The sequence below is a fragment of the Cygnus atratus genome, unplaced genomic scaffold, assembly GCF_013377495.2.
Source record: "Cygnus atratus isolate AKBS03 ecotype Queensland, Australia unplaced genomic scaffold, CAtr_DNAZoo_HiC_assembly HiC_scaffold_34, whole genome shotgun sequence".
Taxonomy (NCBI): domain Eukaryota; kingdom Metazoa; phylum Chordata; class Aves; order Anseriformes; family Anatidae; genus Cygnus; species Cygnus atratus.
In genome coordinates this window covers 534,829-557,500 of record NW_026109932.1, presented here as the reverse complement: position 1 = coordinate 557,500, position 22,672 = coordinate 534,829, and the positions used below count along the sequence as shown (strand labels likewise).

The window sequence follows — 22,672 nt, the reverse complement described above, 5'->3', positions numbered from 1 at the left end:
CCACCCAGCCTGGCCCTGAAGCTGGAGCAGCCAACCCTGGGGAGGTGCCCGGGGCTGGGAGAGGAAAGCCCCCACCCTTCCCCATTGTGCTGGCTGGTTCCCATCTTTCTCCTCCCATTCGCCCAGGCCCTGTCTGGCAGGCTGGTCCCCTATGCCAGGGGAATCTAGAGCAACTCCCCCAGCCACCAGCAGCCTCAGGGAAGGGCGTGCAATGGCCCAGGCCTTTTGGGTTGTACCCCCAGCAGACAAGAGAACCTTGGCCAAAGCAGAGGGGGTGCTGCTCAGAGGGCAGGAGCACTGGGCTTGAGCAAAGGAGCAGGGTGGCAAGTGGCACCTTGTTCCTATCCCAGGGTCACCCTATGAGAGCCAAACCCCAGGGACACAGCCCCTCCAGGCCGTGCTGACCCACTGCCCAGTCTCTCCTGCCTGCCCTGTGCCCCAGGGGCGTGCCAGCACCTCCTGACTCCTCGGTGCCTGCCCTCACACCGGAGCTCGTGTCAGCCCAGGGCTGCTCTCTGCCTGCTCTCCTGCCCTCTGCCTGTCTGGATGGCTGGGGACGTGCATGCCCGGCACCACACTCTGTCCCTGCCTGAGGACCCCCTTTTACCTGCTCCCCAGATGTGCCCCATCTAACAGCAGCTCCCCAAGGAGCCCCAGCAGCCCCTGGGAACAGGAGGGCTTTTCTGGTAGCTCCAAGGGGTTCCTCAGCCTGGCCTGAGCCGGCGGGGCAGAGAAGGCTGCAGCAGCCCCCAGTGCCTGGGCCCATTTCCCTGGGCCCACGTGCTCCAGTGCTGAGGCTGGGGCCGGGGGGAGGGCAGCCCAGGGGCTCCAGGGCAGCAGCAGTTTGTCTGAGCAGTGCCCTGCGGCTGGAGGCTTGGGAGAGAGAGGCAGCCCATGGTGCTGGGCTGGTTCTGAGGAGCAGCAGGGGGCCCTGACCTGTTTGTGCCATCAGCACCCACTGAGAGCTGCTGGGCTGGCCGTGGGGCTCTGCATGTGGCCACCTTAGGGATGAGGTGGGAGGTGGGGCATGGAAGTGCCAGAGGGCTCTGGGAACTCACAGGTCTCCTTGGTTGCTGCAGGATTTGTCCGGCTGGTCGGAGGGGACAGCCCCTGCTCAGGAAGTGTGGAGGTCTACGACAGGGACCAGTGGAAAGCTGTCTGTGACTCCCACTTTGGTGCCAAAGCTGCCGAGGTGGTCTGCAGGGAGCTGCAGTGCGGCACAGCCCTGTCCGTGCATGGGGCAGCTCACGTGGGAGAAGGGGCCAGTCCTGTCTGGGACAGAGAGCTGCAGTGTGTGGGGAATGAATCCCTTCCTCTCCTTCTGCCCCACGGGGGCCCCCAGGGACCAGCCCTGCACCCACGGCAATGGCACTCATGTCACCTGCACACGTAAGGACTCGGGGTGGGATGGTGCCCACGGGGTCTTTGGTGGGGGTCAGAAGAGCAGGGTGGGGGTCTGTGCTGGGTGGGGGACAGGTGGGGTGAGTCTGGTGGTCTGCAGCCCTAAAAGAGTGCTGCAGGAGGGGAAAGGCACGTTGTCCCTTTGGCCTCTCCTGCAGCTCCTGTGGGAGCAAGAGCACAAATGCAACCTCTCTCACCCTCCTTTGTCCCCAGAGTACACAGGGTTCAGGCTGGTGAACGGCAGCACAGCGTGTGCGGGCAGGGTGGAGGTCGAGGTGCTGGGACGTGGGGGACCCTCTGTGCCTCCCGCTGGGACCTCTCAGACGCCCACGTTCTCTGTCGGCACCTCGGCTGTGGCTTTGCTGAGTCCATTCCTGGAGGAGGGCATTTTGGGAGAGCAACCGGCCCCGTCTGGAGAGACTCGTTCCACTGTGACGGGACTGAAGCCCACCTGGGGCAGTGCCCGGTGACTGCCCTGGGGCCTCGTCGTGCTCCCACGAGAACGCTGCTGCTGTCATTTGCTCAGGTGAGTGCTGGGCAGTGCTGCAAAAGTCCATTTGCCCCTGGTGTGTGACACAGCCACCCAAAGCTGGGGGGACCCCATGGCAGCGCCTGGCTGAATTTCTGCTCTCACCAGGCCCGGCTCGCCCCATGTCCCTGCGGCTGGTGGGCGGAGGGAGCCGGTGCGACGGGCGCGTGGAGGTCTTCCAGCACGGGACGTGGGGCAGAGTCCTGGATGAGCAGTGGGACATGCAGGAGGCCAGCGTGGTGTGCCGGCAACTGCAGTGCGGAGAGGCAGAGGCAGCCTACACCCCTGTGAGAGCCGAGCGAGGGCTGGGCCCCCGTGGGGCTGCGCGGGGTGCGGTGCACAGGGCATGAGAAACACCTGAGCCTCTGCAACACCTCCCTGCCTGAGAGCGCAATGGCAACAGGGATCGCAGGAGGACGTGGGGACCGTGTGCCAGAGTGAGTGGAGCTGCACGTCCCCCAGGGTGTGGGGCTGGGCAGGCAGCCAGCCCCTGACGGCCAGGGCTTCTCCCTGCTGCAGGGAGCCGGCGGGTCCGGCTGGCGGACGGGGCCAGGCGCTGTGCCGGGAGAGTGGAGATCTACTACCAGGGGCGCTGGGGCACCGTCTGCGACGACGCCTGGGACCTGGCCGATGCGATGTCGTTTGCCGCCAGCTGGGCTGCGGAGGGGCCGTGGAGGCAGCCGGCTCCGCTCGGTTTGGGGAGGGCTCCGGGCAGATCTGGCTGGATGGCGTCAACTGCTCCGGGGCCGAAGCTGCTCTCTGGGACTGCCCTGCCGAGGCCTGGGGGCAGCACGACTGCGGGCACAAAGAGGACGCGGGAGTCGTCTGCTCAGGTCTGTGCTGGGAGTGGGGCTGGGAGCTGGGGCCTGGGAGGGATGGGGGTGAGGACAGAGCTGGGCAGGGCTGCCATCCCTGGCTGCATTGGATCCCCTGCCCAAGCCCATCCTGGGGAAAACCTCACACAGACCCCAGGGTCCCTGGGAGCCATTCACCCTACAGTGAGCCGGGGAGGGCAGCGGTGTAGTCAGAGACCATCTCTGCCCCCAGATGCAGGAGGGATTCCTGGCTGTGCCTCCAAATACCTGAGCACCCTGGGGTGCAGAGGAGCCTCTGCTCCCCCAAGACCAGCCTGTTCCCCCTGGGGCCTTCCCTCCTTCCAGAGTTCATGGCCCTGAGGCTGGAGAACAGCGACGGCTGCTCCGGGCGCCTGCAGGTTTTTCTACAATGGGACGTGGGGCAGCGTTTGCTCCAACTCATGACTACCGAGTCGGTGTCACTGGTGTGCAAGGAGCTGGGCTGTGGGAATGAGGGAAGCTGGAAACAACCTCAAGCTATGCCAAGCTGTCTGGCACCGCGTGGCTGGATCATGTGGAGTGTGGGAAGAGCAACAGCTCCTTCTGGCAGTGTCCCTCTGATCCCTGGCATCCGCAGTCGTGTGATGACCTCCGAGAAGAGACCCACATCACCTGCAATGGTAAATCTGATTCATCAAGGCACCAGGTCCTGCTCCCCACTGGGTATGGTGAAATGCAGAGAAGGAACCCAGAGGGCTTTGACTTCCTGCATTAGACCCTGTTGCTGCTGGTGGCACAAAGGTGATTTCAGCTTTTCGGAGAACCCATGTCCACCAGCAGCAGTCAACAGCCAGGCTGCCAGCAGCCCCTGGGGGATGCAGAGGCATCTCCAGGCAAGGTCTCAGAGGAGACCATTGCAGGGCTTGCAGGAGTCCTCCATCCAGGGAAAGCCTCCTGCTGCTCCGTGAACCAGGGACCCTGTGGGGATGCGCACTCAGGTCCCCCCCTCCACAGTGCCGTGCGTGTCCCCTGAATGAACGGGGTTCTGCTGCTGCCCTGATCCAGGCAGCACGGGGACGTGTGAGCAGAGGTCAGCCCTGCTGTCTCCTGCACGACCCCCAAAGCAGTCCCTTCAGCCCAACTTCTCTTTCCTTTGGGACGACAGAAAGGCCACAGGTGGCTGCATGCCCCAACTCCACGAGGTGCACAGGTAGGGAGCTGCCCCTGCGTGTGCCCCCCTCACCTGGCAGGGCTGTCCTAGTTGTCCCAGTGCCATGGGAGGTCTCTGCCTCCCCAGACAGGGAGAAGATCCGCACCGTGGGAGGCCAGGACGGCTGCTCGGGCAGAGTGGAGGTCTGGCACCGTGGCGCCTGGGGGACGCTGTGTGACAATGCCTGGGACATGCGGGATGCTGAGGTGGCGTGCAGGCAGCTGGGCTGTGGCCCCGCGGTCTATGCCCTGGGCCAGGCTGCCTTTGGAGAGGGGACGGGCCCCATCTGGCTGATGGAGTGCAGGGGGACGGAGCTGTCTCTGCAGGACTGCTGGGCCCAGCCAGGGGACAGCGGTGCCTGCCAGCATAAGAAAGATGCGGCTGTGCATTGCTCAGGTGAGCAGTGGGGCTGGGAGACATCGCTGGTGGCTTGGCAAGGAGCTGGCTTGGGCGTCTGTCCTACTGGATCCTGGCATGGTCCTGCAAGGGTGTCCCTGCAGAGTGGGAGGCTGGTGGTGGATGGGGGAGCAGCCTCTGTGGGGCTGGATGTCCCCGCACATCCCCTGGGCTGCCTGCACTGTCCTGTGAACAGCCCAGAGCAGTGGTGCTGGGCCCTGTCCCTGCCACCCTGCCCAGCCCCGCAGGAGGGACAATTCAGTGGCACATGTTGGGGCCGTCTGCCAGGGAGGCTGCCTGGTACCGCAGCCCCAGCCTCTCAGCCTGGCTCTCCTTCTGCTCCCCTGCAGCTGCACCCAGGACAGCAACACCCCCCCACAAGCAGGTAAGTTATTCTTCCCCCGGGGCTGGGTCTGCCCATGGCCAGGCTGTGACCCACAGCCAGGGGAAGGGCTCCTTGCTGGGCTGTGAGACTCCCAGGAAATCGAGGGAGCTGGGGGAAGTCTGTGATGTACCCAGCAGGGTGGGAGCTGCCCCATCACCCAGCCCTGTCCCCCCCAGCCCCTGCTGCCTTGTGTGGTCAGGAGTGGCATGTCCCACCCCCAACCTCTCCCATGCCTGATGCTGCCCCTGCCATGTTCCTGCCCATGCAGATCCCCCCGGGGCCCTCTGACCACCACCAGCGGGAGACTCTCGGTGCCTGTCATCATCTGCATCATCCTGGGGGCCCTCCTCTGCCTGCTCCTGGCCCTCCTGGCTGGGCAGGTGCGAAGCGCCAGGGCTCGGCGCAGAGGTGGGTCCTTCCCCAGCGGTCTTGGGGGGGAGATGCCTCCTGGCAGGGCTGGGTGTGCTGGGGGTGTTGGTGAGGGGCACAGGAAGAGCTGTGTGCTGCGCCCTGCCCCATGTGCTGCCCCACTGACTGATAGACCATGGGGCACCAGCAGCAAGGGGTGGAGAGAGCCCAGACCCTGGTGACATCAGTCCTGGGTGTGAGAAAAGAAATGTGAGAGCTGGGCTGGGGTGAGACGGGTAGGATGCACTGCTGGCAGTGCTCTGGGCAGCACTGGCAGGAGGAGCACGGGGCAGTAGAGCCCATCACCGTGGTTCAGCCACCCCCCAGCAGGGCACGGGCTGTGCTATTGATGTGTGGGGCAGAGATGGAGCAGCTCCATGGGGAGGGAAATGGGGGAGCTGGTGCAGGGTCTGCACTGGGACGTGACCCAGGGAGCAAAGGGGCACAAGGGCTGTCTCCAAAGGGATGGTGCGAGGCTGATGCTGCCCCAGACCATCTCCATGGGGATGCTGCCCTCCCTGGCATTGTGGCTGCAGTGCCAACACAACACAGTGGGGCTGTGCTGTGGGGACAGCCCTGCAGCCCTGTGTCTGGCCCGGGGAATGGGTCTGGGGGAGGCCCAGTGGGGTCCTGTCCCTCTCTGCCCATCCCCAGACCAGCCCTGCCTCTGTCCCCAGGCTCCGGGAGAGCAGGGGAGCCCTTCCCTGAGGCCGTGTACGAGGAGATCGCTTACAGCCTGGCGTGGGAGAAGCAGGCGAGGTTCAGTCTCTCAGGTGGGTGCGTGTCCCTGCGGAGCACATCTGCAGGGCCCCTTCTCCCTGTCCCAGACCAGGGCTGTGCCCTGCAGCTCCTGCCCATGGTCCCTGAAATGCTGGGGCTTTCGTTTCTGTGGGAGAGCATCCAGGTGCTGGTCCCCACAGAGGAGCTTCCTCCCCACCAGCTCTGCCCATCCCAGAGGGGAGAGCCCCTCTCTGCCTGGCCCTGCACCCTGGGGACAGCCAAGGGATGAGAGAAGGGGCTGTCCCAGGGCAGCTCTGGGAGCCCCTCTGAGAAATACCTTGTCCCAAGGGAACTGGTCTCCTCCCCATGCAGCCCCAGCTGTGTTGGTGCCCATCCCCAGGAGTGCTGACCATGAGCTGGGGCAGCAGGGCTCATCCCACAGCACCCACTGCAGCTCTCTGCAGGCTCCTTTTCAGAGGAGTCCTTGACCCAGCTGCAGTCCTACCTCAGGCACAGTGACGAGGAGGATGGTCTGGGGCCAGACCCAGGGATTGGAGGGGGAAGGAGAGGAAGGGCTCCATCTCTCCTGCCTGCAGATAGACAGACAGCAGTGCTGCTGAGTGCTATCATCAGAGCCGGAAGGATGAAGACTCTGCTGTGGCCTGACACCAGCAGTGTGTCAGCCCTGTGTCCCTGCACACTCTCCCATCCTCTACTCTGCAGGACGTCTCTTCTCGCTTCCACCACCTGCTCCCCTCTCCTTTCAGATGTCCCTGTCCTGCCTGGAGGTGACCCAGCGGATGGCTATGATGATGCCGGGGAGGTTTCTGACCCTGGGGAGGATCCTGTCCCTGGGCAGGGGGACTGGGACGTGCCCGGGGTTCCAGAGGAGGGAGATGGGCCCAGGGATGCAGCCACAGGTGAGAGGGCAATGCAGCACTGCCACTTCTTTGGTGCCAACCCCAGTGCCAGGCAAGTCCATGTTGTATCGAGAGCCTGATCTCCCGGCACGGGGAACCTGTCCTGGGAGATTTCCTGGGGGCTGGGAGAATGGGCCGAATGTCTCAGGTCTGGCAAGGGAGAGGAAGGTGTTGTACAGCCCCAAAGGGCTCCCTACAGGACCAACCACAACAGCCTGCCTTGATGCTTACAGGGGGAAGCCTGAGCTCCCAGAGAAGTGCTGGTGCCCCTGGAGCTGAGGGAGAGACCTCGTCCCCCTTCCCAGGAAGCATGGGTTACGACGATGTTGAAGAGGTGTCACTGGCATGTCCCCACGAGGACACCCAGGATGTGTCACCGGAGCCCCATGCACAAGGGTCCCAGAGCCCCAGGCCAGCAGAGCCCAGCCCTGCCGAGCAGCTGGGTGCAGCCAGGAGGGAGGAGAGCTCAGTGCCACTGGGAGAGCTGTGAGCACCAGGGAACGGTCTCCCTTTTCCAGCAGGCAGCAGACACACATGGGTATTTCCCCTCTTGGTATTCCCCTGTTTTTATGCTGTGTGTTGGTATTTCCTCATATTAAAACCCTCTGGGGGCTTTCCCCTAGATCCAGTGCTTCCCTGCCCATGTGTCAGGGCGTCTCCGTGAGGCTGATCAAGGGGAGCAGAGCTCAGAAACACAGTGGTTGGGGAGGGTCACGTCTTAGGGCCAGCAGGATCAGTGTCTGGCTGTGGGGCTGCCAGAGCCCCTGGTCCCTGGACACTATTCCTACTGACAGAGGCATCTCTGTCCTGCCAGCCACAGGCAGTGTCCAGACAAAGTGGCTCTCTGTGAAGCCCCATGAGGCACTCACTGGCAGTGCCCACCCTCTGCTTCTCGGGCCCCCATGGAGCCCAAGGATGCCTGCCCAGCACCCACGGGCAGAGATACCTCTCTTACAGGAGCTGAACGGGGAGAAAGGTTGGACCCTTGGGCAGGACTTGGCACCCAAACTGCCCTCCCAGCTCCTGCTGGTGGGTCCCCACAGCCCTCCAGCTCTTCCCCAGCAGGCTCCTCTGCTCCAGGCTGAGAGGTGCTTTTCGTAGTGGGGTGGTGGGCTGGAACACCTATTGGAGCATCTATTTAATCCCTTTGGGTCTGCTGTCCTGGCTGTGTCCCATTGCATTGTCCTGCATACCCTCAACCTACATGTCGTGGGGGGCAGTATGAGAGATGGAGAACCCATTGATACGGTTCAACAGTAAGTGAAACACTGGTCTGTTAACAACACTGTTTTGGTCTCAAATGCAGAACTCAGCTGCATATGAGCTTCTCTAAGTAGAACCATAGAGATTCAAAGAGTTTCAAGGGGGAAATGAATCCTAGCACAGGAGCTAGCAGGACTCATCCAGAGAACTTTAGCTATGACGGGGGAAGGGGATAAAACAGGGATCACCAGAGAAGTGCCTGGGGGAACAACGCTGAAGCTGGGGGTGAGGCAGATGTCTCATCTGAAGTGCATCTACACCAGTGAATGCAGCATGGGCAACAAACAGGAGGAGCTGGAAGCGACTGTGAGACAGGCTAACCCTGACCTAGTTGCTGTAATGAAGCATGGTGGGATCACTCCCATGACTGGAGTACTGTGATAGACGGCTACAAGCTCTTCAGAAGGGATTGACAAGGAAGGAAAAGTGGTGGTATTGCTCTTTATATTAAAGAGTGTTTGGATGTTGAAGCGCTTGGGGTTGGGAATGGTAGTGTGTCTATGGATAAGAATGAGGGGAAAGGCCTGTAGGGGTGACATCTTGGTGGGGGTCTGTTATATGATCGTATGACCAGACTGGTAGATGAGGGAAGGGCTGTTGATGTAGTCTACTTAGACTTCAGCAAAGCCTTTGACATGGTCTCCCACAGTATTCTCCTGGGGAAACTGGACAGGTATAGACCCGAGGCCTGGACAGGTATATTCTTGTCTGGGTAAAGAACTGGCTGGAGGGCCGTGCCCGGCGGGTTTTGATGAATGGAGTTAAGTCCAGCTGGCATCCCGTTACAAGTGGCATCCCCCAGGGCTTGGTACTGGGGCCTATCTTGTTTAATATCTTTATTGATGACAAAAACCTCAGCATTTTCCTCATCACCTTTCACCTATGTTTCCCCCACAACCTATAAAGGATGATGATTCTCTTAATCCTCCTTTATTTTTATGGGATTTCAAATGAATTTCCAAAAAAAAAAAATTTTTTTTTTTTTTAATTGCCTTTAATTTAACAGGTTGGGCTCCAGCTGCTCTTTTGACCTTCTAATTTTTTGACCTGCACATTTTTTCACAAAATTTAGACCAGGTTCCAAACACAATGAAACCATGCATGAGAAGGAAGCAGAGAAAATTTGTGGAATCCGGTGCAATTTAAATCCCCCAATTCTGTGATTGTGCTTTTAGTTTCCATTCCACTACATCCTGTATTAAATCCAAATTTCCCTGCAATTGTTGAGGCAGTTTCTTGTAATAGACAGCACAGTCACAGGGTGAGCCATCTGCCTGCAGACATTGAACAGCTTTTTTTTTGGAGCATCAGTGTTGGAGGAACCCTTTTGGAGAAACTGCAGGATTTTGCCTACAGAAAACCTCTTGACATTTACAAGGAGAAGAGCCCAGTCCTGCACAGAGGAAGAGGAACCCCACCCATCAGGGCAGACTGGGACCCTGCTGAGGAGCAGTGCCCAGGAGGAGGAGGGCCTGGGTGGGTACACACCCCACGCCATGCCATACGAGCAGTGGTGCTGCTCACCAGGAACCAGGCCAGCTTCCTACAGAGCTGCCTTACGAGGAGCATGGCCACCACGGATAATCTGAGTTATCAGAAACTCAGCTCAGGGATCCAGTGTGACACAACATTTTTTTCTGCTCAGCAGGAAAGATTGCAGTCTGGAAGTCCCTAGGACAGCCTGGTGTGGAGAGGACAAGGCTTTGGCAAGGCTGAGAGTCCCAACAGGACCCAGGACCTTTGTGTCCATGGCTCTGGCTGTTGTCTCTGCCACTGAGGCCTAGGAGGAGACAGCTTATCGGTAAAGCACCAGGGCCTCATTGCCTCCTCGCCCCCACCCATGAACCAGGCAGGGCTCGGACCATTCTCCTGCACTTGCCCATGCACATCCCCATCTCCTCCTGCCCCAGGAAGAGCCCTGAGCAGTGTGTGAAGGGAAAGGATCTCCCTTCCCAGACTGCCAGGGGTCAAGGCCTGACCCTTGTGCTTGGTGAAACACATTTTTTTTCAAGGGACATCAGGGTCACCTTCACACTGCCTTTGCCTACATTAAAACATTTTGTCCTCAGTGCCTCCAATGCTCTGCTCTAAGGAGCTCCAAGTTGGAGGCTGTGTCAGTGCTGGCCCTCAGGGGGACACTGCAGGAAACTTGCCTCTGACTTGGACTTCTGGAGAGATGTCTTCAATTGTCTCTCAGTGCCTGAGGTTCGTGGGCTCCTCCCCAAAGCCCCCCGAGGGGGGATTGCAATGCCTTGGTCTGGCGTCTTTTGCTGAGCTGGGCCGGGCTCCTGGGACAGAGAGAGCTCCTGGCAAGAGGGCCGTGGTTGCAGAGAGACAGCTCTGCCCAGGGAGCAGCTCCTCTGCACAGCGCAGCAGGGCTGGGGGCTCTGACCGCACGCACCCAGGCAGAAAGGGATTCCAGGCAGCCTGGAGGGTGCGGGCAGATTGAGAGCTCAGTGCAGAGAAACCTCACAGCCCTGCCCTAGGTAAAGTCTCTGGCTGCAGGACAGTGCAGGGGAGGTTACCTGAAGGGGCTCCTGGGTCCGGGACATCTCTGCCTGGCCATGGAGCTGCCAGGATGTCTCTCGTGGCTTGTGTGGTGTGGAGGAGAAGTGCTGCAGGGCAGCCTTGGGCAGAGGAAGGGGAGGGCAGGGGGCTGCCTGCAAAGACAAGGCACTTTCTGCAGTCCTGCCTCCTTTTCCTGCTCTGATTTGGGGCAGGCTCTGTGTAAAACAATTTTTAGGGATTGCACAGGTGATGGTTTTTTTCCTACTTTTTGACCCGAGACATAAAGAGGTTCATGAGGAACCCAAGAGTATCCCTTCCCTTCTCCCTGCTTACAGACTGCACCAGGGCATTTTTCATTGAGCTGGTCTTTAGGACCTGCAGACAGGGCTTATTGCATATTCCAAAGCTGTCCCCATTTTTTTTTCGAGGTGTCTGCAGGGCAGAGCTGGGCACACAGCTTTGGGATGGGGTCTGTGAGCCATGGACGGGAGGAGACGTAATTTTTGACAGAGAAAGAGCTGCTGCTGGCAGGGGACAGGGCTGCAGGCAGCAGGGACATGGGCAGGCGGTGAGAGGGAGTGCTCCCTTTGCCATCCCCTTTTTGCAGGCCCTTCCTTGCAGCAGCCCCTGGTCTCCTCTTCCCCTCACAGCTTCTGTCTGGCATGTTTTGGGGGAGGTGAGAATATACAGGGGTTGTCTGAACCCTATACTCATGGAAGTAGACACATTTGCTGCAGGCCCCCTCCACCTTCCTCCACGGAAGCAGGCACAGAATCACAGAATCATAGCAGCTATCCCGAGTTGGAAGGGACCCACAAGGATTTTTCAGCGAGTCCAGCTCACATTTTGCTCCTGATGGCTACAGCAGAGGTCTTTACCCCCACATTCCTACCATAACGACAAGGAGCACATTCCAAAGGCTTCTTGCACTCCAGAGCTCTTTTCCCTCTGCTGGCTGTGCCGGGCAGATGGCACAGGGGTGTGAGGACAGGCTCTACCTCACCGACACCGCAGCATTTTTCCACCGCGTTGAGAAGAAATCCGCCCTGCCTGCCCATGCCTGCTTCTCTCCCTTGCCCAGCGTGGCAGCTGCTGGTGCCTGATTCTGACAGGGAGTGCTGTGCAAGTCTGGGAGGCAGGCCAGGATCGAGTTTTTGCTCCCTGCTCTCTTTTGCCAGACACCGGTGGTCTGTGAGCTGATTTCCTCTCTCAGGGTGGGGAATAGAGAAGACACACACGGAGTCACACGGCCAAACACCCCTCACTCAACAGAAGGGATCCCCTTCCCTGGAACCCTCCTCCAAGCACATGGCTCTGATGGCACCTCTGTGTACCACTGCTCTGGAGCAGAGGTGGCCCATTGGGAGCTGCTGGGCAGAGGCATGCAGTGTACAGGACACTCAGACAGCACAGAGCAGGGCTCCCAGATGGGGAAATAGACAAGAGGTGCCTCTTGGAAAAAGGGAATGACCTAGGCTTTAATTGGGAATTATTGAATTTCAGCTCACAGACTTTACTCATAACACTCTTTTTTTTTTTTTTTTTTTTTTTTTTTTTTTTTTGTCATTTGAGCAGTGTCCATGACCATGGACAGGAAATGCCCAACAGCAGCTCTGTGAGCGAGTTCCTCCTGCTGGCATTCGCAGACACGCGGGAGCTGCAGCTCCTGTTTTTTCGGGCTCTTCCTGGGCATCTACCTGGCTGCCCTCCTGGGCAACGGCCTTCCATCACCGCCGTAAGCCTGCGAACCCCGCGTCTCCACACCCCCATGTACTTCTTCCTCCTCAACCTCGCCCTCCTCGACCTGGGCTGCATCTCCACCACTCTGCCCAAAGCCATGGCCAATGCCCTCTGGGACACCAGGGCCATCTCCTATCAAGGTGTGCTGACTTTCCACAGGTCTTTTTTTTGTATTTTTGATGCAGCAGAGTTTTCCTTTTTTTTTTCTTCACCATCATGGCCATTTCCGAACCGCTACGTTGCCATCTGCAAGCCCCTGCACTACGGGAGCCTCGTGGGCAGCAGAGCTTGTGCCCAGATGCAGCAGCTGCCTGCCTGGGGCAGTGGCTTTCTCAATGCTGTCCTGCACACGGCCACGACATTTTCCCTGCCCCTCTGCCAAGGCAATGCTGTTTTTTTCTTCTGTGAGATCCCCCAGATCCTCAAGCTCTCCTGCTCAGATGCCTACCTCAGGGAAGTTGGGGCTACTTGTTACGCAGTTTTTTCTTTAGGTTTGGTTGTTTTGTTTCATTGAAACATGCTGTCCTATGTACAGATCTTTCAGAGGCCTGCTGAGGATGCCCTCTGAGCAGGGCCGGCACAAAGCCTTTTGCCCACGTGCCTCCCTCACCTGGCCATGGGCTCTCCCTTTATCAGCACTGCCATTTGGTTGCCTACCTGAAGCCCCCCTCCATTTTTCCTCCCCATCATTTTTTTTGGGACCTGGTGTGTCATTTTTTTGTACATCGGTGGTGCCTCCAGCATGAACCCCCTCATCTACAGCATGATCAAACCATTGGAGCTGATAATTTCAACTGATGAAAACTGATTCTAGTTTAGTATTTTACTTATTAAGGAACTGAGTTATTTCTCTTTTGAGCATGACACTAAGTTGGTATCTGGGCAAGTTGTGACCCTTATGTACAGCATTTTTGTCCTGGTTTCAGGTAGGACAGAGTTAATTTTCCTCCTAGTAGCTGGCAGGGTGCTATGTTTTGGATTAGGATGAGAAGAGCGCTGATAACATGCTGATGTTTTAATTGTTGTAGAGCAGTGCTTACACCAAGCCAAGGACTTTTCAGCTTCTCGCTCTGTCCTGCTAGCGAGCAGGCTAGGGGTGCAGCAGGAGCTGGGAGGGGACAGACCCAGGACAGCTGACCCAAACTGGCCAAGGGGTATTCCATACCATCTGACGTCATGCTGAACAATATATAGGGGTGGCTAGCCGGGGTGGGGGGGGCCGGCTGCTCGGGGATAGGCTGGGCATCGGTCAACGGGTGGTGAGCAATTGCATTGTGCATTTTTTTTATTTTTCGTACATATTATTTTTTATTATTATTATTATTTTTTTATTTTTTATTATTATTATCCTTTATTATTATTATTTTCCTTATTATTATTATTATCATTATTATCACATTTGCTTCCACAATAAACCCTTTCTATTTATCCAACCCATCCAAGTTTTCATTTCTTTCTAATTCTCTCCCCCATCCTAGCCAGGAGGGGGAAGGGTGAGCGAACTTTCTCTACAATGATTTCGTAGAGGTAAGAGGCTTCAGGTAATGTTGATGCCTGCTTTAACACTGAATTTAAAACATTGATGTAAGGCCTTTACCCAATTTTAAGAGTAACCTAAATCCCTAAACCTAAATGCTACTCAACACCCTGCAGGAATCCACTAGTCTAATGCCTGAAGACCATGCAAAAAACTCAGCCCATAGCCCATTCCTTGATTTACTCTGTGGTGCTCACCCTAATCCCTACCTTCAACACCAGCATCTCAGAAAAATCCTAGATTAAAGCCTAGACTTCTAGGCAGCTTTAGAAAGGAAAAAACTATTCCACAAAAGCTTGCCCATAACCTAACCACAGACCTGACACCCTAAAGCAGAACAACACATTTGCTAAATTTCTAACCCAGAAAAGTGAGCCCTTAGTCCCAAAGAGACTAGAGAGCTCAGCTCTGCCTCAGGATGTCCTGCCCCAGCAGGAGGAATGTGACTGTGGCAGGGACTGTGAGGTCACTTCTGTCTCTGCAGCTGATAGGGCAGCAGCAGGAACGTGTCACGGAAAGGGACTGTGAGGTCCCTTCTGTCTGTAGGTGGCACGTCAGCCTTGGCTTCTCCCTGGGATCGGCACTTTGGGGCTGACATGTGCCAGTGGCCCTGCTAGGCCAGCAGAAGGCCCCTGCTTGGCATGCTGACTGTGGGATCCCCTCTGCCTCCATCCCCAGGAGGACCCAGACAGAAAGAAGGCCCGCATAGGGGTTGTCCTGTCCCTTCTGCTTGAGTCCAGCACTGGACAGCACGAGGCACAAGGCTTGGCTGTGTCTAGCCAAGAAGCTGCAAGGCCAGCAGCAGGCCCAGGGCTTGGGAGATGCTGGTGAGGTGACTTGTGTCTGCTTGGCTGACAGGCCGCAAGGAGCCTGATGGGATTTTAAAATGCCTACTTGAGGAGTGGTTTCCACCTGATGGAGCTTTCTTTGGTAGTAGGAAAGAGCAGGAGAGAAAAAAACTGCCACAAAGTGCACCTTGGAAGGGTGGCACTGGCCACGAGGAGGAAGAAATGTCCCTCAAAGGGTAGTGCTGTACAGTTACAGAGGTCACTAGGCCAAAGAGATCAGACCTCAGAGCTTTTGTGTTTCAAGGACACAGCTGGTGACTATTTGATGAGAGATTGGTGAAAAATGATGGAAATGCCGGGATGAGAGCAAGGTGGTGGACAGAGATGGGTGTCTGCAGACTTCAAGGAAATAGGGCAAAGAGTGGGACAGCAGAGGAAAGCCTGCAGAGGAGAAGGCAGAGGGTGCTGGCAAGAAGGGAAGGCCCCACAACAGCCCTGACGTTTTTGTCCCTTTGGCTAGAGCTTCTGAGGAGACGAGATATAGTCATTGCAATGGGGCCTCACTGCTTCCTTGATACCCTGTCAGGGGTGGGGAGCTACCTGTCATACCATGTTTTCTCGTGTGGCATCACACTGCCCACCACATCATACAGAGCCCAAGAAGAGCCATGAGCCAGACGTGGGGGTGCAGGATCTCCCCTCCCAGTGGCTGGGGTCAGGCCTTGGCCCTTCTGCTTCACCAAAACCAACCAAGACTTTTCTCAGCACTGCACAGCGCTTTGCCTGTCTGCAATCATGGCCTCCAATTATCTGCCCTAACAAGTCCCTGGGGAGGCTTTCTTAGTAACAGCCCTCAGTGGGGCCCATTAATACTCCAAGTCACTTCAACTTTTCCCTTCTGACTTTACTTTCTCAAGCAGTTGCATCATTCTCCTCTCAGTACCAGAGCTTCATTATGACTCAGGGCACCAAAATACACCACGGAACTCAGGAATGCAGAAATCCTAAGCAGCCCATATCTCTCCCACAATTTTCTTCAGTCTTCAAGACTTGTGCAGCTAATTGGAGAGCTTTCATGCCCATGGTAGTAGTAAGGAGGAAGATTTCAAAGAGGCATCTAATAGGGAGAGCAGAGCCAAAAAAAAAAAGCTCTGAGCAGTTCTCCCAGGGTTTTCATCTGCTAGCAGCCCCAAAGCAGCAGCAATGCCTTGGCATTGCCGGCTCATGGGTCTGCTGCTGCTTGTCTGGGCTCTGTTTTTAGTTTGCAGGTGGGAGGTTGTATTGGGCTTAACTGGAAAGGGTTTTGTAGCAGGGGGGGCTGCAGGGCTGGTGTCTGTGAGGAGAGTCCAGAAGCTGCCCCTTGTTAGAGAAGAGCCACTTCCAGCTGGCTCCAAAAGGGACATGCTGCTGGCCAAACTCAGCCAATGAGTGATGCTCTTTGTACATCTGTGAGAGCATTTTAAAGAAAGGGGTAAAAAAATGACATGCAGGAATAGCTGGGAGAGAAGATTGAGAAAATGTGAGAGAAAACAACCCTGCAGACACCAAGGTCAGTGAAGAAAGAGGGTGAGGTGGTGCTCCAGGTGCTGGAGAAGAAGTTCCCCTGCAGCCGGTGGTGCACCATGTTGGAGCAGATCTCCACACTGCAGCTGATATGCAGATGTCATGTGGGAGCAGTTGGAGGCTGCAGTCCATGGAGTGCCCCTGCAGGAGAAGAATCTGCGTCAGAACTGTGGAGAGGAGCCCAGCTCTAGACTGCCCCTCATGGTGGGGCCTTTCTGAGGAGAAATTTATATCGACCGTTTCACAGATGCTGCACAGGCAAGGACAGGACTCAGGATGGCATTGCCCTTCAAGAAGGAATTACCTTTGGGATTCCCTCAAAGGGTGCAACTTCTGGCTGTGTCACAGCTTGAGTCACTGCACTGTGAATGCTGACCTAAGTCCCACCATGACAGAGGCAAACTTGTGCTTCCCTAGCAGCCACTCCCTCTAGTCTTCCTGAACTACCATTGACAATGCAGACTCAAGCAAACAGAGACAAAAGGGAATGCAAGAATGCCCATGCTGTACAAACTCAACGACAATGATACATGCTAGCAAGTAACTGGAATATGAGCTGAGCACCAGCTCATCACAAGCACCAGATTCATGCTTAGTTGGTTTGAAAGGACTGAGCACAGGGCATTAGAAAAAACATAAAAGAAGGAGCTGCATCTTCTCCGTGTGGACTCAGCAGCAGCAGCCCTGCAGAATGACAACCCATCTGGCCGCTCCTGGCTTGGACAAGAGTACAGTTTGCTGCTTGAAGAACTGTCTGGAAGGCCATGCTCAAAGAGTCTGAGTGAAGAGAGATCAGTCCAGTTGGTGGACGGTCACTGGTGGCATTCCCCAGGCCTCAGTACTGGGTCCAGTTTTGTTTACTACTTTGATGGATTATCTGAATGAGAGGATCAAGTGCACCCTCGGTACATTTGCAGTTGATAACAAGTTAGCTGGGACAGCTGATCTTCTGAGGGTAGGAAAGGTTTGCAGAGGGATCTGGAAAGGCTAGGATTGATGGACTGAGTCCAATCACATGACATTCAACAATGGTTAGTGTTGGGTTCTGCCCTTGAGTCATAACAACCCCATGCAACAGCATAGGCTGGAAGTGTCTGGAAAGCTGCCCAGCAGAAAAGCACCTGGGGATGTTTGTCAACAGCCAGCTGAACATGAGCACCCACCCCCTCTCAAGGGCAGGGACACTGACATTTTCCAATAGATCATAGGTTCTTATGAGGTCACTGTCAGCTGAAGATCTGATAGGCCAGGAGCAGGCCCATGGCAGGTGAATGTTCCTGTGATGCCAGTGGTGCCTGAGTAGCTGGCAGGCCAAGAGCAAGGATGGCCTGTGCTAGACGCTGTGAGGACCCTGGTGCCTGAGAAGCTTGTAGGCCAGGAATAAGCACATGGCTTGTGCGGGTCTTTGGGAGCTTATGATATCATGTCAGCAATGGCATCCCATGCTTCATTACTCCTGCAATCCAACAGAAACCCCAGGCACCCTGTCTACTGGTGCATCACACTTGTTCATAGGTGAGCAGGTAGCAAATAGGTGTCTATGTGGTGCTCAGGTCAGTGGTGCCTGTGGAGCTGACAGACCAGCAGCAGGCCCACAGCTCTCGTAGGAGCTTGCTGAGGTCACTGATGCCTGAGAAGATTGACAGGCAGGAAGGAGACCCATGCCTGGGGAATGTACTTGTGATGCCACTCTTGGCTGAGTAGCCAGTAGGCCAGGAGCAGGTGCATGGCTGTATAAGTTCTTGGGAGGTCACTGGAGCCTGACTACCTCTATGGCGAGTATGCATCAGCTGCACAGATATCAGAGAATCACAGAATCATAGAATGGTTTGGGTTGTAAGAACCCTAGTGACCATCTAGTCCCAACCCCCTTGCTACAGGCAGGGACACCTTCCATTAGGCAACACGTGCTTATGAGGTCATGGTCAGCTGAGGAGCTGATAGGCCAGGAAGCAGGCCCCTGGCCTGTGAATGCCATTTGGATGCCAGTGGTGCCTGTGTAACTAACTGGCTGAGAGCAAACATGGCCTGTGCTAGATGCTGTGAGGACCCTGGTGCCTGAGAAGCCAGTAGGCCAGGAATAAGCACATGGCTTGTGTGGGTCTGTGGGGAGCTCATTGGTGATCAATTAGCTGATAGGTCAGGGCAAGGCCCATGGATTGTACAGGTACCTGTGAGGTCACTGGTGCCTGAGGAGCTGGCAGGCCTGGAAGCAGGCCAAGAACTTGTGTAGGTGTTGGTGAGGTCATTGCTGTCTGAATACAGGCCAGGAGCAGGCCCATGGCAGGTGAGGATGCTACTGGCATCACCTGGAGCTGGGCTTCGACAGAATAATGAAATATTATGAGTTGGAAAGAACTGAAGATCAGTGAGTCCAGCTTCAGCTTCCAGATTAAAAAATAAACTATTCGTATCTAAAAACCTATAAAAACTATAAATATATATTACAAATATTAAAATATTAAAAATATAATATATATATTTAAAAATAAACTTTTTATATAATATGTATAAAATAATATAATAAAATATATAATATAATATAATTGATATAATATACTGTATAATATAATACTGTATGTAATATAAATATATACCATATACTAGTAATAATATAATATAATAATATAATATAATATAATATAATATAATAATATATATGTAAATATATATATTTTGAATATATTTATATGATATATTTTTTATTAAGAATAATATATATATATACACATATAGGCCCATGATAGGTGAAGATGCTATGGAATCACCTGGAGCTGGGTTGGACAGAATAATGAAATACGCTGTACTGGAAAGAACTGAAGATCAGTGAATCCATCTCCAGCATCCAGACTAAAAAATAAACTAGATGTATCTAAAAAACTTTAAAAGCTATAAATATATGTTAAAAATATTTAAAAATATATATATATTCATAAAAATAAACTTTTATAATATATGTTTAAAATAATAATAATAATATACAATATAATATAATATATGCGATATATTATAATATATAATTTAAATGTATATTATGAATACATAACCTATAATAATAAAATATAATAGGTATGATATAATAATATATGCAAAATATATATATTTATAAAACATATTTTTATTTAAAATATTATATGTATATATATATGAAATAAACTGTATGTCTGAGAGCATTGTCCAAACACTTCTTGAACCCTGCCAGGCTTGGTGCTGTGAGGAGGCTGGGAGGCACCGCAGGGCCAGTGCCTGGGCACGGGGCCAGGAGGAAACCACGGCCTTCCTGCCCGGGCGCCATGTCACGTGGGCTGCGGTTTGTGCACCTGCAGTGGCAGGCAGGCTCCAGCTCCCGACCCGCCGCGGGGAATAACGGCCCCTGGGTGACACGCTGAGAGCCAGGGAGACGCCTGAGGCTCTGGGCTGCAGCTCTGCTGCCAGGGCAGGCCCTGCACCAGCTCTGGCTGCTGCCAGGACCCCACAGGAGGCTCCCTGGGGAGGGACGGGCCAGCCAGCGCTCCCGGCATGGGGCTCGGGCCCTGCCCAAGGGCCTTTCCCAGCTGCTGCTGCCAGCACAGCGGGGGCTGTAGCAGGGGCAGGGGCTGGTCCCTTCCCAGCCTGACACAGCCCCGCTGCAGGCCCAGCCCCGTAGGATCCCATGGCGCAGGGACGGACGGACAATCGCACCTTGGGCTCTTGGACGCTACAGCTTAGGAGATGCTCCGTGCTCACGGTCCCCACAGCGGGCTGCAAGGGCTGTCAGACCCATCTGCCCCCACACCCAGCCCTACCCCACGATGATCTCCCACCGCAGTGACGTGAGACCCTGCAGTGGAGCCGTCCCTCATATATGGTCATGAAGAGCTCTGGAGAAGTTCATTGGAGAGCTGGGCTGCGTCGGAGGGGAGATAAGTGCTGATAATGTCTAAAAAGGTGCCTGCTGCTTCGATTGGCTCCTCCTGCAGCTGGGACAGCATCTGCACAGATATATTGCTCTCTCATCACCTCCATTACCTTGTGGGTCCGAGGAGCTCCAGCAGCAGGGCCGTGCTGTCAGGGCAGGAGCCTCAGGATGGGGACAGAGGGACTCCTGTCCACTTGGGTGCTGTGGCTGCTCCTCTGGGTGCATCCTTGCAGAGGTAAGTGCTTTGTTCCACAGCCTGGGGCCAGCAGGCAGCAGCGGAGTCGTTGGGACCCCCTCAGCAGCAGTGGGGTCATCAGGATCCCCTCTGGGAGTGGGGTTGCTTTCCAGACACCACTGAAATGACAGGCAGAAGGTTCTCAGTCCTCTCAGCCCTGTTCTTTAATCTGTGCCTGTCTGGGTGGGAGGGGGTAATCCATTTCCACAGCTCCCATGTATTTGGCAGCCCATGCCTGTCTGCATTTCCAGACACCTTGTCCTTTTGGGACACCTTGTTCCCCAGGACTGCACGTAAGGAGCTGAAGGAGGCCCAGGTGGTGTCATTGGCCCTCAGCAAACTCAAGGGCACAGCCAATATCCGGGGTGCCCTGGAAGAGTTGTGTGCTGCTCCCTGCTCTGGGATCTGGGGAAACCCTGACCCCAGGAGGGCAGGTTGTGCCCCATAGCGAGAAGGGGACTGGGGCTTCTGCACCCAGAGGTGTCAGAGAGGTGTCCTTCCTTGGGTCCTGGCCAAGCTTAGAGGCTGGGCTGAGAGCAGGGATGAGGAAGGGATGCAGGTTGTGGGGAAACCCTGCGATTGACTTGGTGTCCCCTGGACAGACAGGAAGCCCCAGGGGTTTTGGTGCATTTGGGAGGCGCCTGGGGCAGGTGATGGACAGGGAGAAGTATGGGCCTAGAATCCTGGGGCTTTTCAGGGGGTGCTGGGCTGGGTTAGTAGTGGGAGCATTGTGCAGGGTGGTGGTGTGCAGGTGGGCATTGTCAGGGGCAGGAAGCTACTGGGGTGGGAGGAGGTGCTGAGGGCTGTGGGGCAGCAAATGTCCCAGGAGGGATAGAGCTGGGCACCCCCAGCCAGCCCAGCCCAGCCCATGGGGAGAGGAGGGACCCCCACACCACCTGGGACAGCCCATGGGGACAGGGCTCCCAGCCTGGGGCCGGTGATTGTACCTGGGGAGGAGGCATTCACAGACCCCCAGTGTAGGGGCTTGAAGCTCTCCTGACCCTTCCCCTGTTGGTGTTTGAAGGGGCTGCGGAGTTGAGGCTGGTGAATGGCGGCAGGCACTGTGCTGGGAGAGTGGAGGTGAAACACCAGGATCAGTGGGGGACCGTGTGTGATGACCGCTGGGACATGTCCGATGCTGCAGTGGTTTGTAGGCAGCTGGGCTGTGGGGTTGCTCTCAAAGCTTTAGACAAGGCACAGTTTGGGCAAGGATCTGGACGCATTTGGATGGATGAAGTTGAATGTACGTGGCACTGAGTCTGCCCTGTCTGACTGCACACATGAAGGATGGGGTCAAACAGACTGCTATCACAGGGAGGACGCTGGAGTGACATGTTCAGGTAAGGACTGAATTTGGTCCCTTCCTCTGGGTCCAGGACTGTTGTAAAGGACCTGGCCAGGACTGTAAAGGACCTGCAGAGGACTGTTGTAAAGGACCTCAGGAAGCAAAAAGTGGACACCAGAACATGGCTCTGTGTGTCAAGTTGCACTCTGAGCTGGGTCTGTCACTGCTGGTGTCCCTTGTCCCTGGGGAAAGCCCAGTGGGAGTGCACCCAGCCTGGCCCTGAAGCTGGAGCAGCCAACCCTGGGGAGGTGCCCGGGGCTGGGAGAGGAAAGCCCTCACCCTTCCCCATTGTGCTGGCTGGTTCCCATCTTTCTCCTCCCATTCGCCCAGGCCCTGTCTGGCAGGCTGGTCCCTATGCCAGGGGAATCTAGAGCAACTCCCCCAGCCACCAGCAGCCTCAGGGAAGGGCGTGCAATGGCCCAGGCCTTTTGGGTTGTACCCCCAGCAGACAAGAGAACCTTGGCCAAAGCAGAGGGGCTGCTCAGAGGGCAGGAGCACTGGGCTTGAGCAAAGGAGCAGGGTGGCAAGTGGCACCTTGTTCCTGTCCCAGGGTCACCCCATGAGAGCCAAACCCTGGCGACATGGCCCCTCCAGGCCATGCTGACCCACTGCTCAGCCTCTCCTGCCTGCCCTGTGCCCCAGGGGTGGTGCCAGCACCTCCTGGCCCTCCTCGGTGCCTGCCCTCACACCGGGAGCTCATGTCAGCCCAGGGCTGCTCTCTGCCTGCTCTCCTGCTCTCTGCCTGGCTGATGGCTGGAGACGTGCATGCCCAGCACCACACTCTGTCCCTGCCTGAGGACCCCCCTTTACGTGCTCCCCAGATGTGCCCCATCTAACAGCAGCTCCCCAAGAGCCCCAGCAGCCCCTGGGAACAGAGGGCATTCCTGACAGCTCCAAGGGGTTCCTCAGCCTGGCCTGAGCCTGGTGGGGCAGAGCAGGCTGCAGCAGCCCCCAGTGCCTGGGCCCATTTCCCTGGGCCCACGTGCTCCAGTGCTGAGGCTGGGGCCGGGCAGCCCAGGGGCTCCGGGCAGC

General features: G+C 56.0%; 1 pseudogene; it reads left to right on the top strand.

Annotated features, from left to right (window-relative positions):
- Window positions 1-1,027: 1,027 nt before the first annotated feature.
- On the top strand, window positions 1,028-22,559 carry LOC126913708 (antigen WC1.1-like; annotated as a pseudogene).
- The last annotated feature ends 113 nt before the right edge of the window (window positions 22,560-22,672 follow it).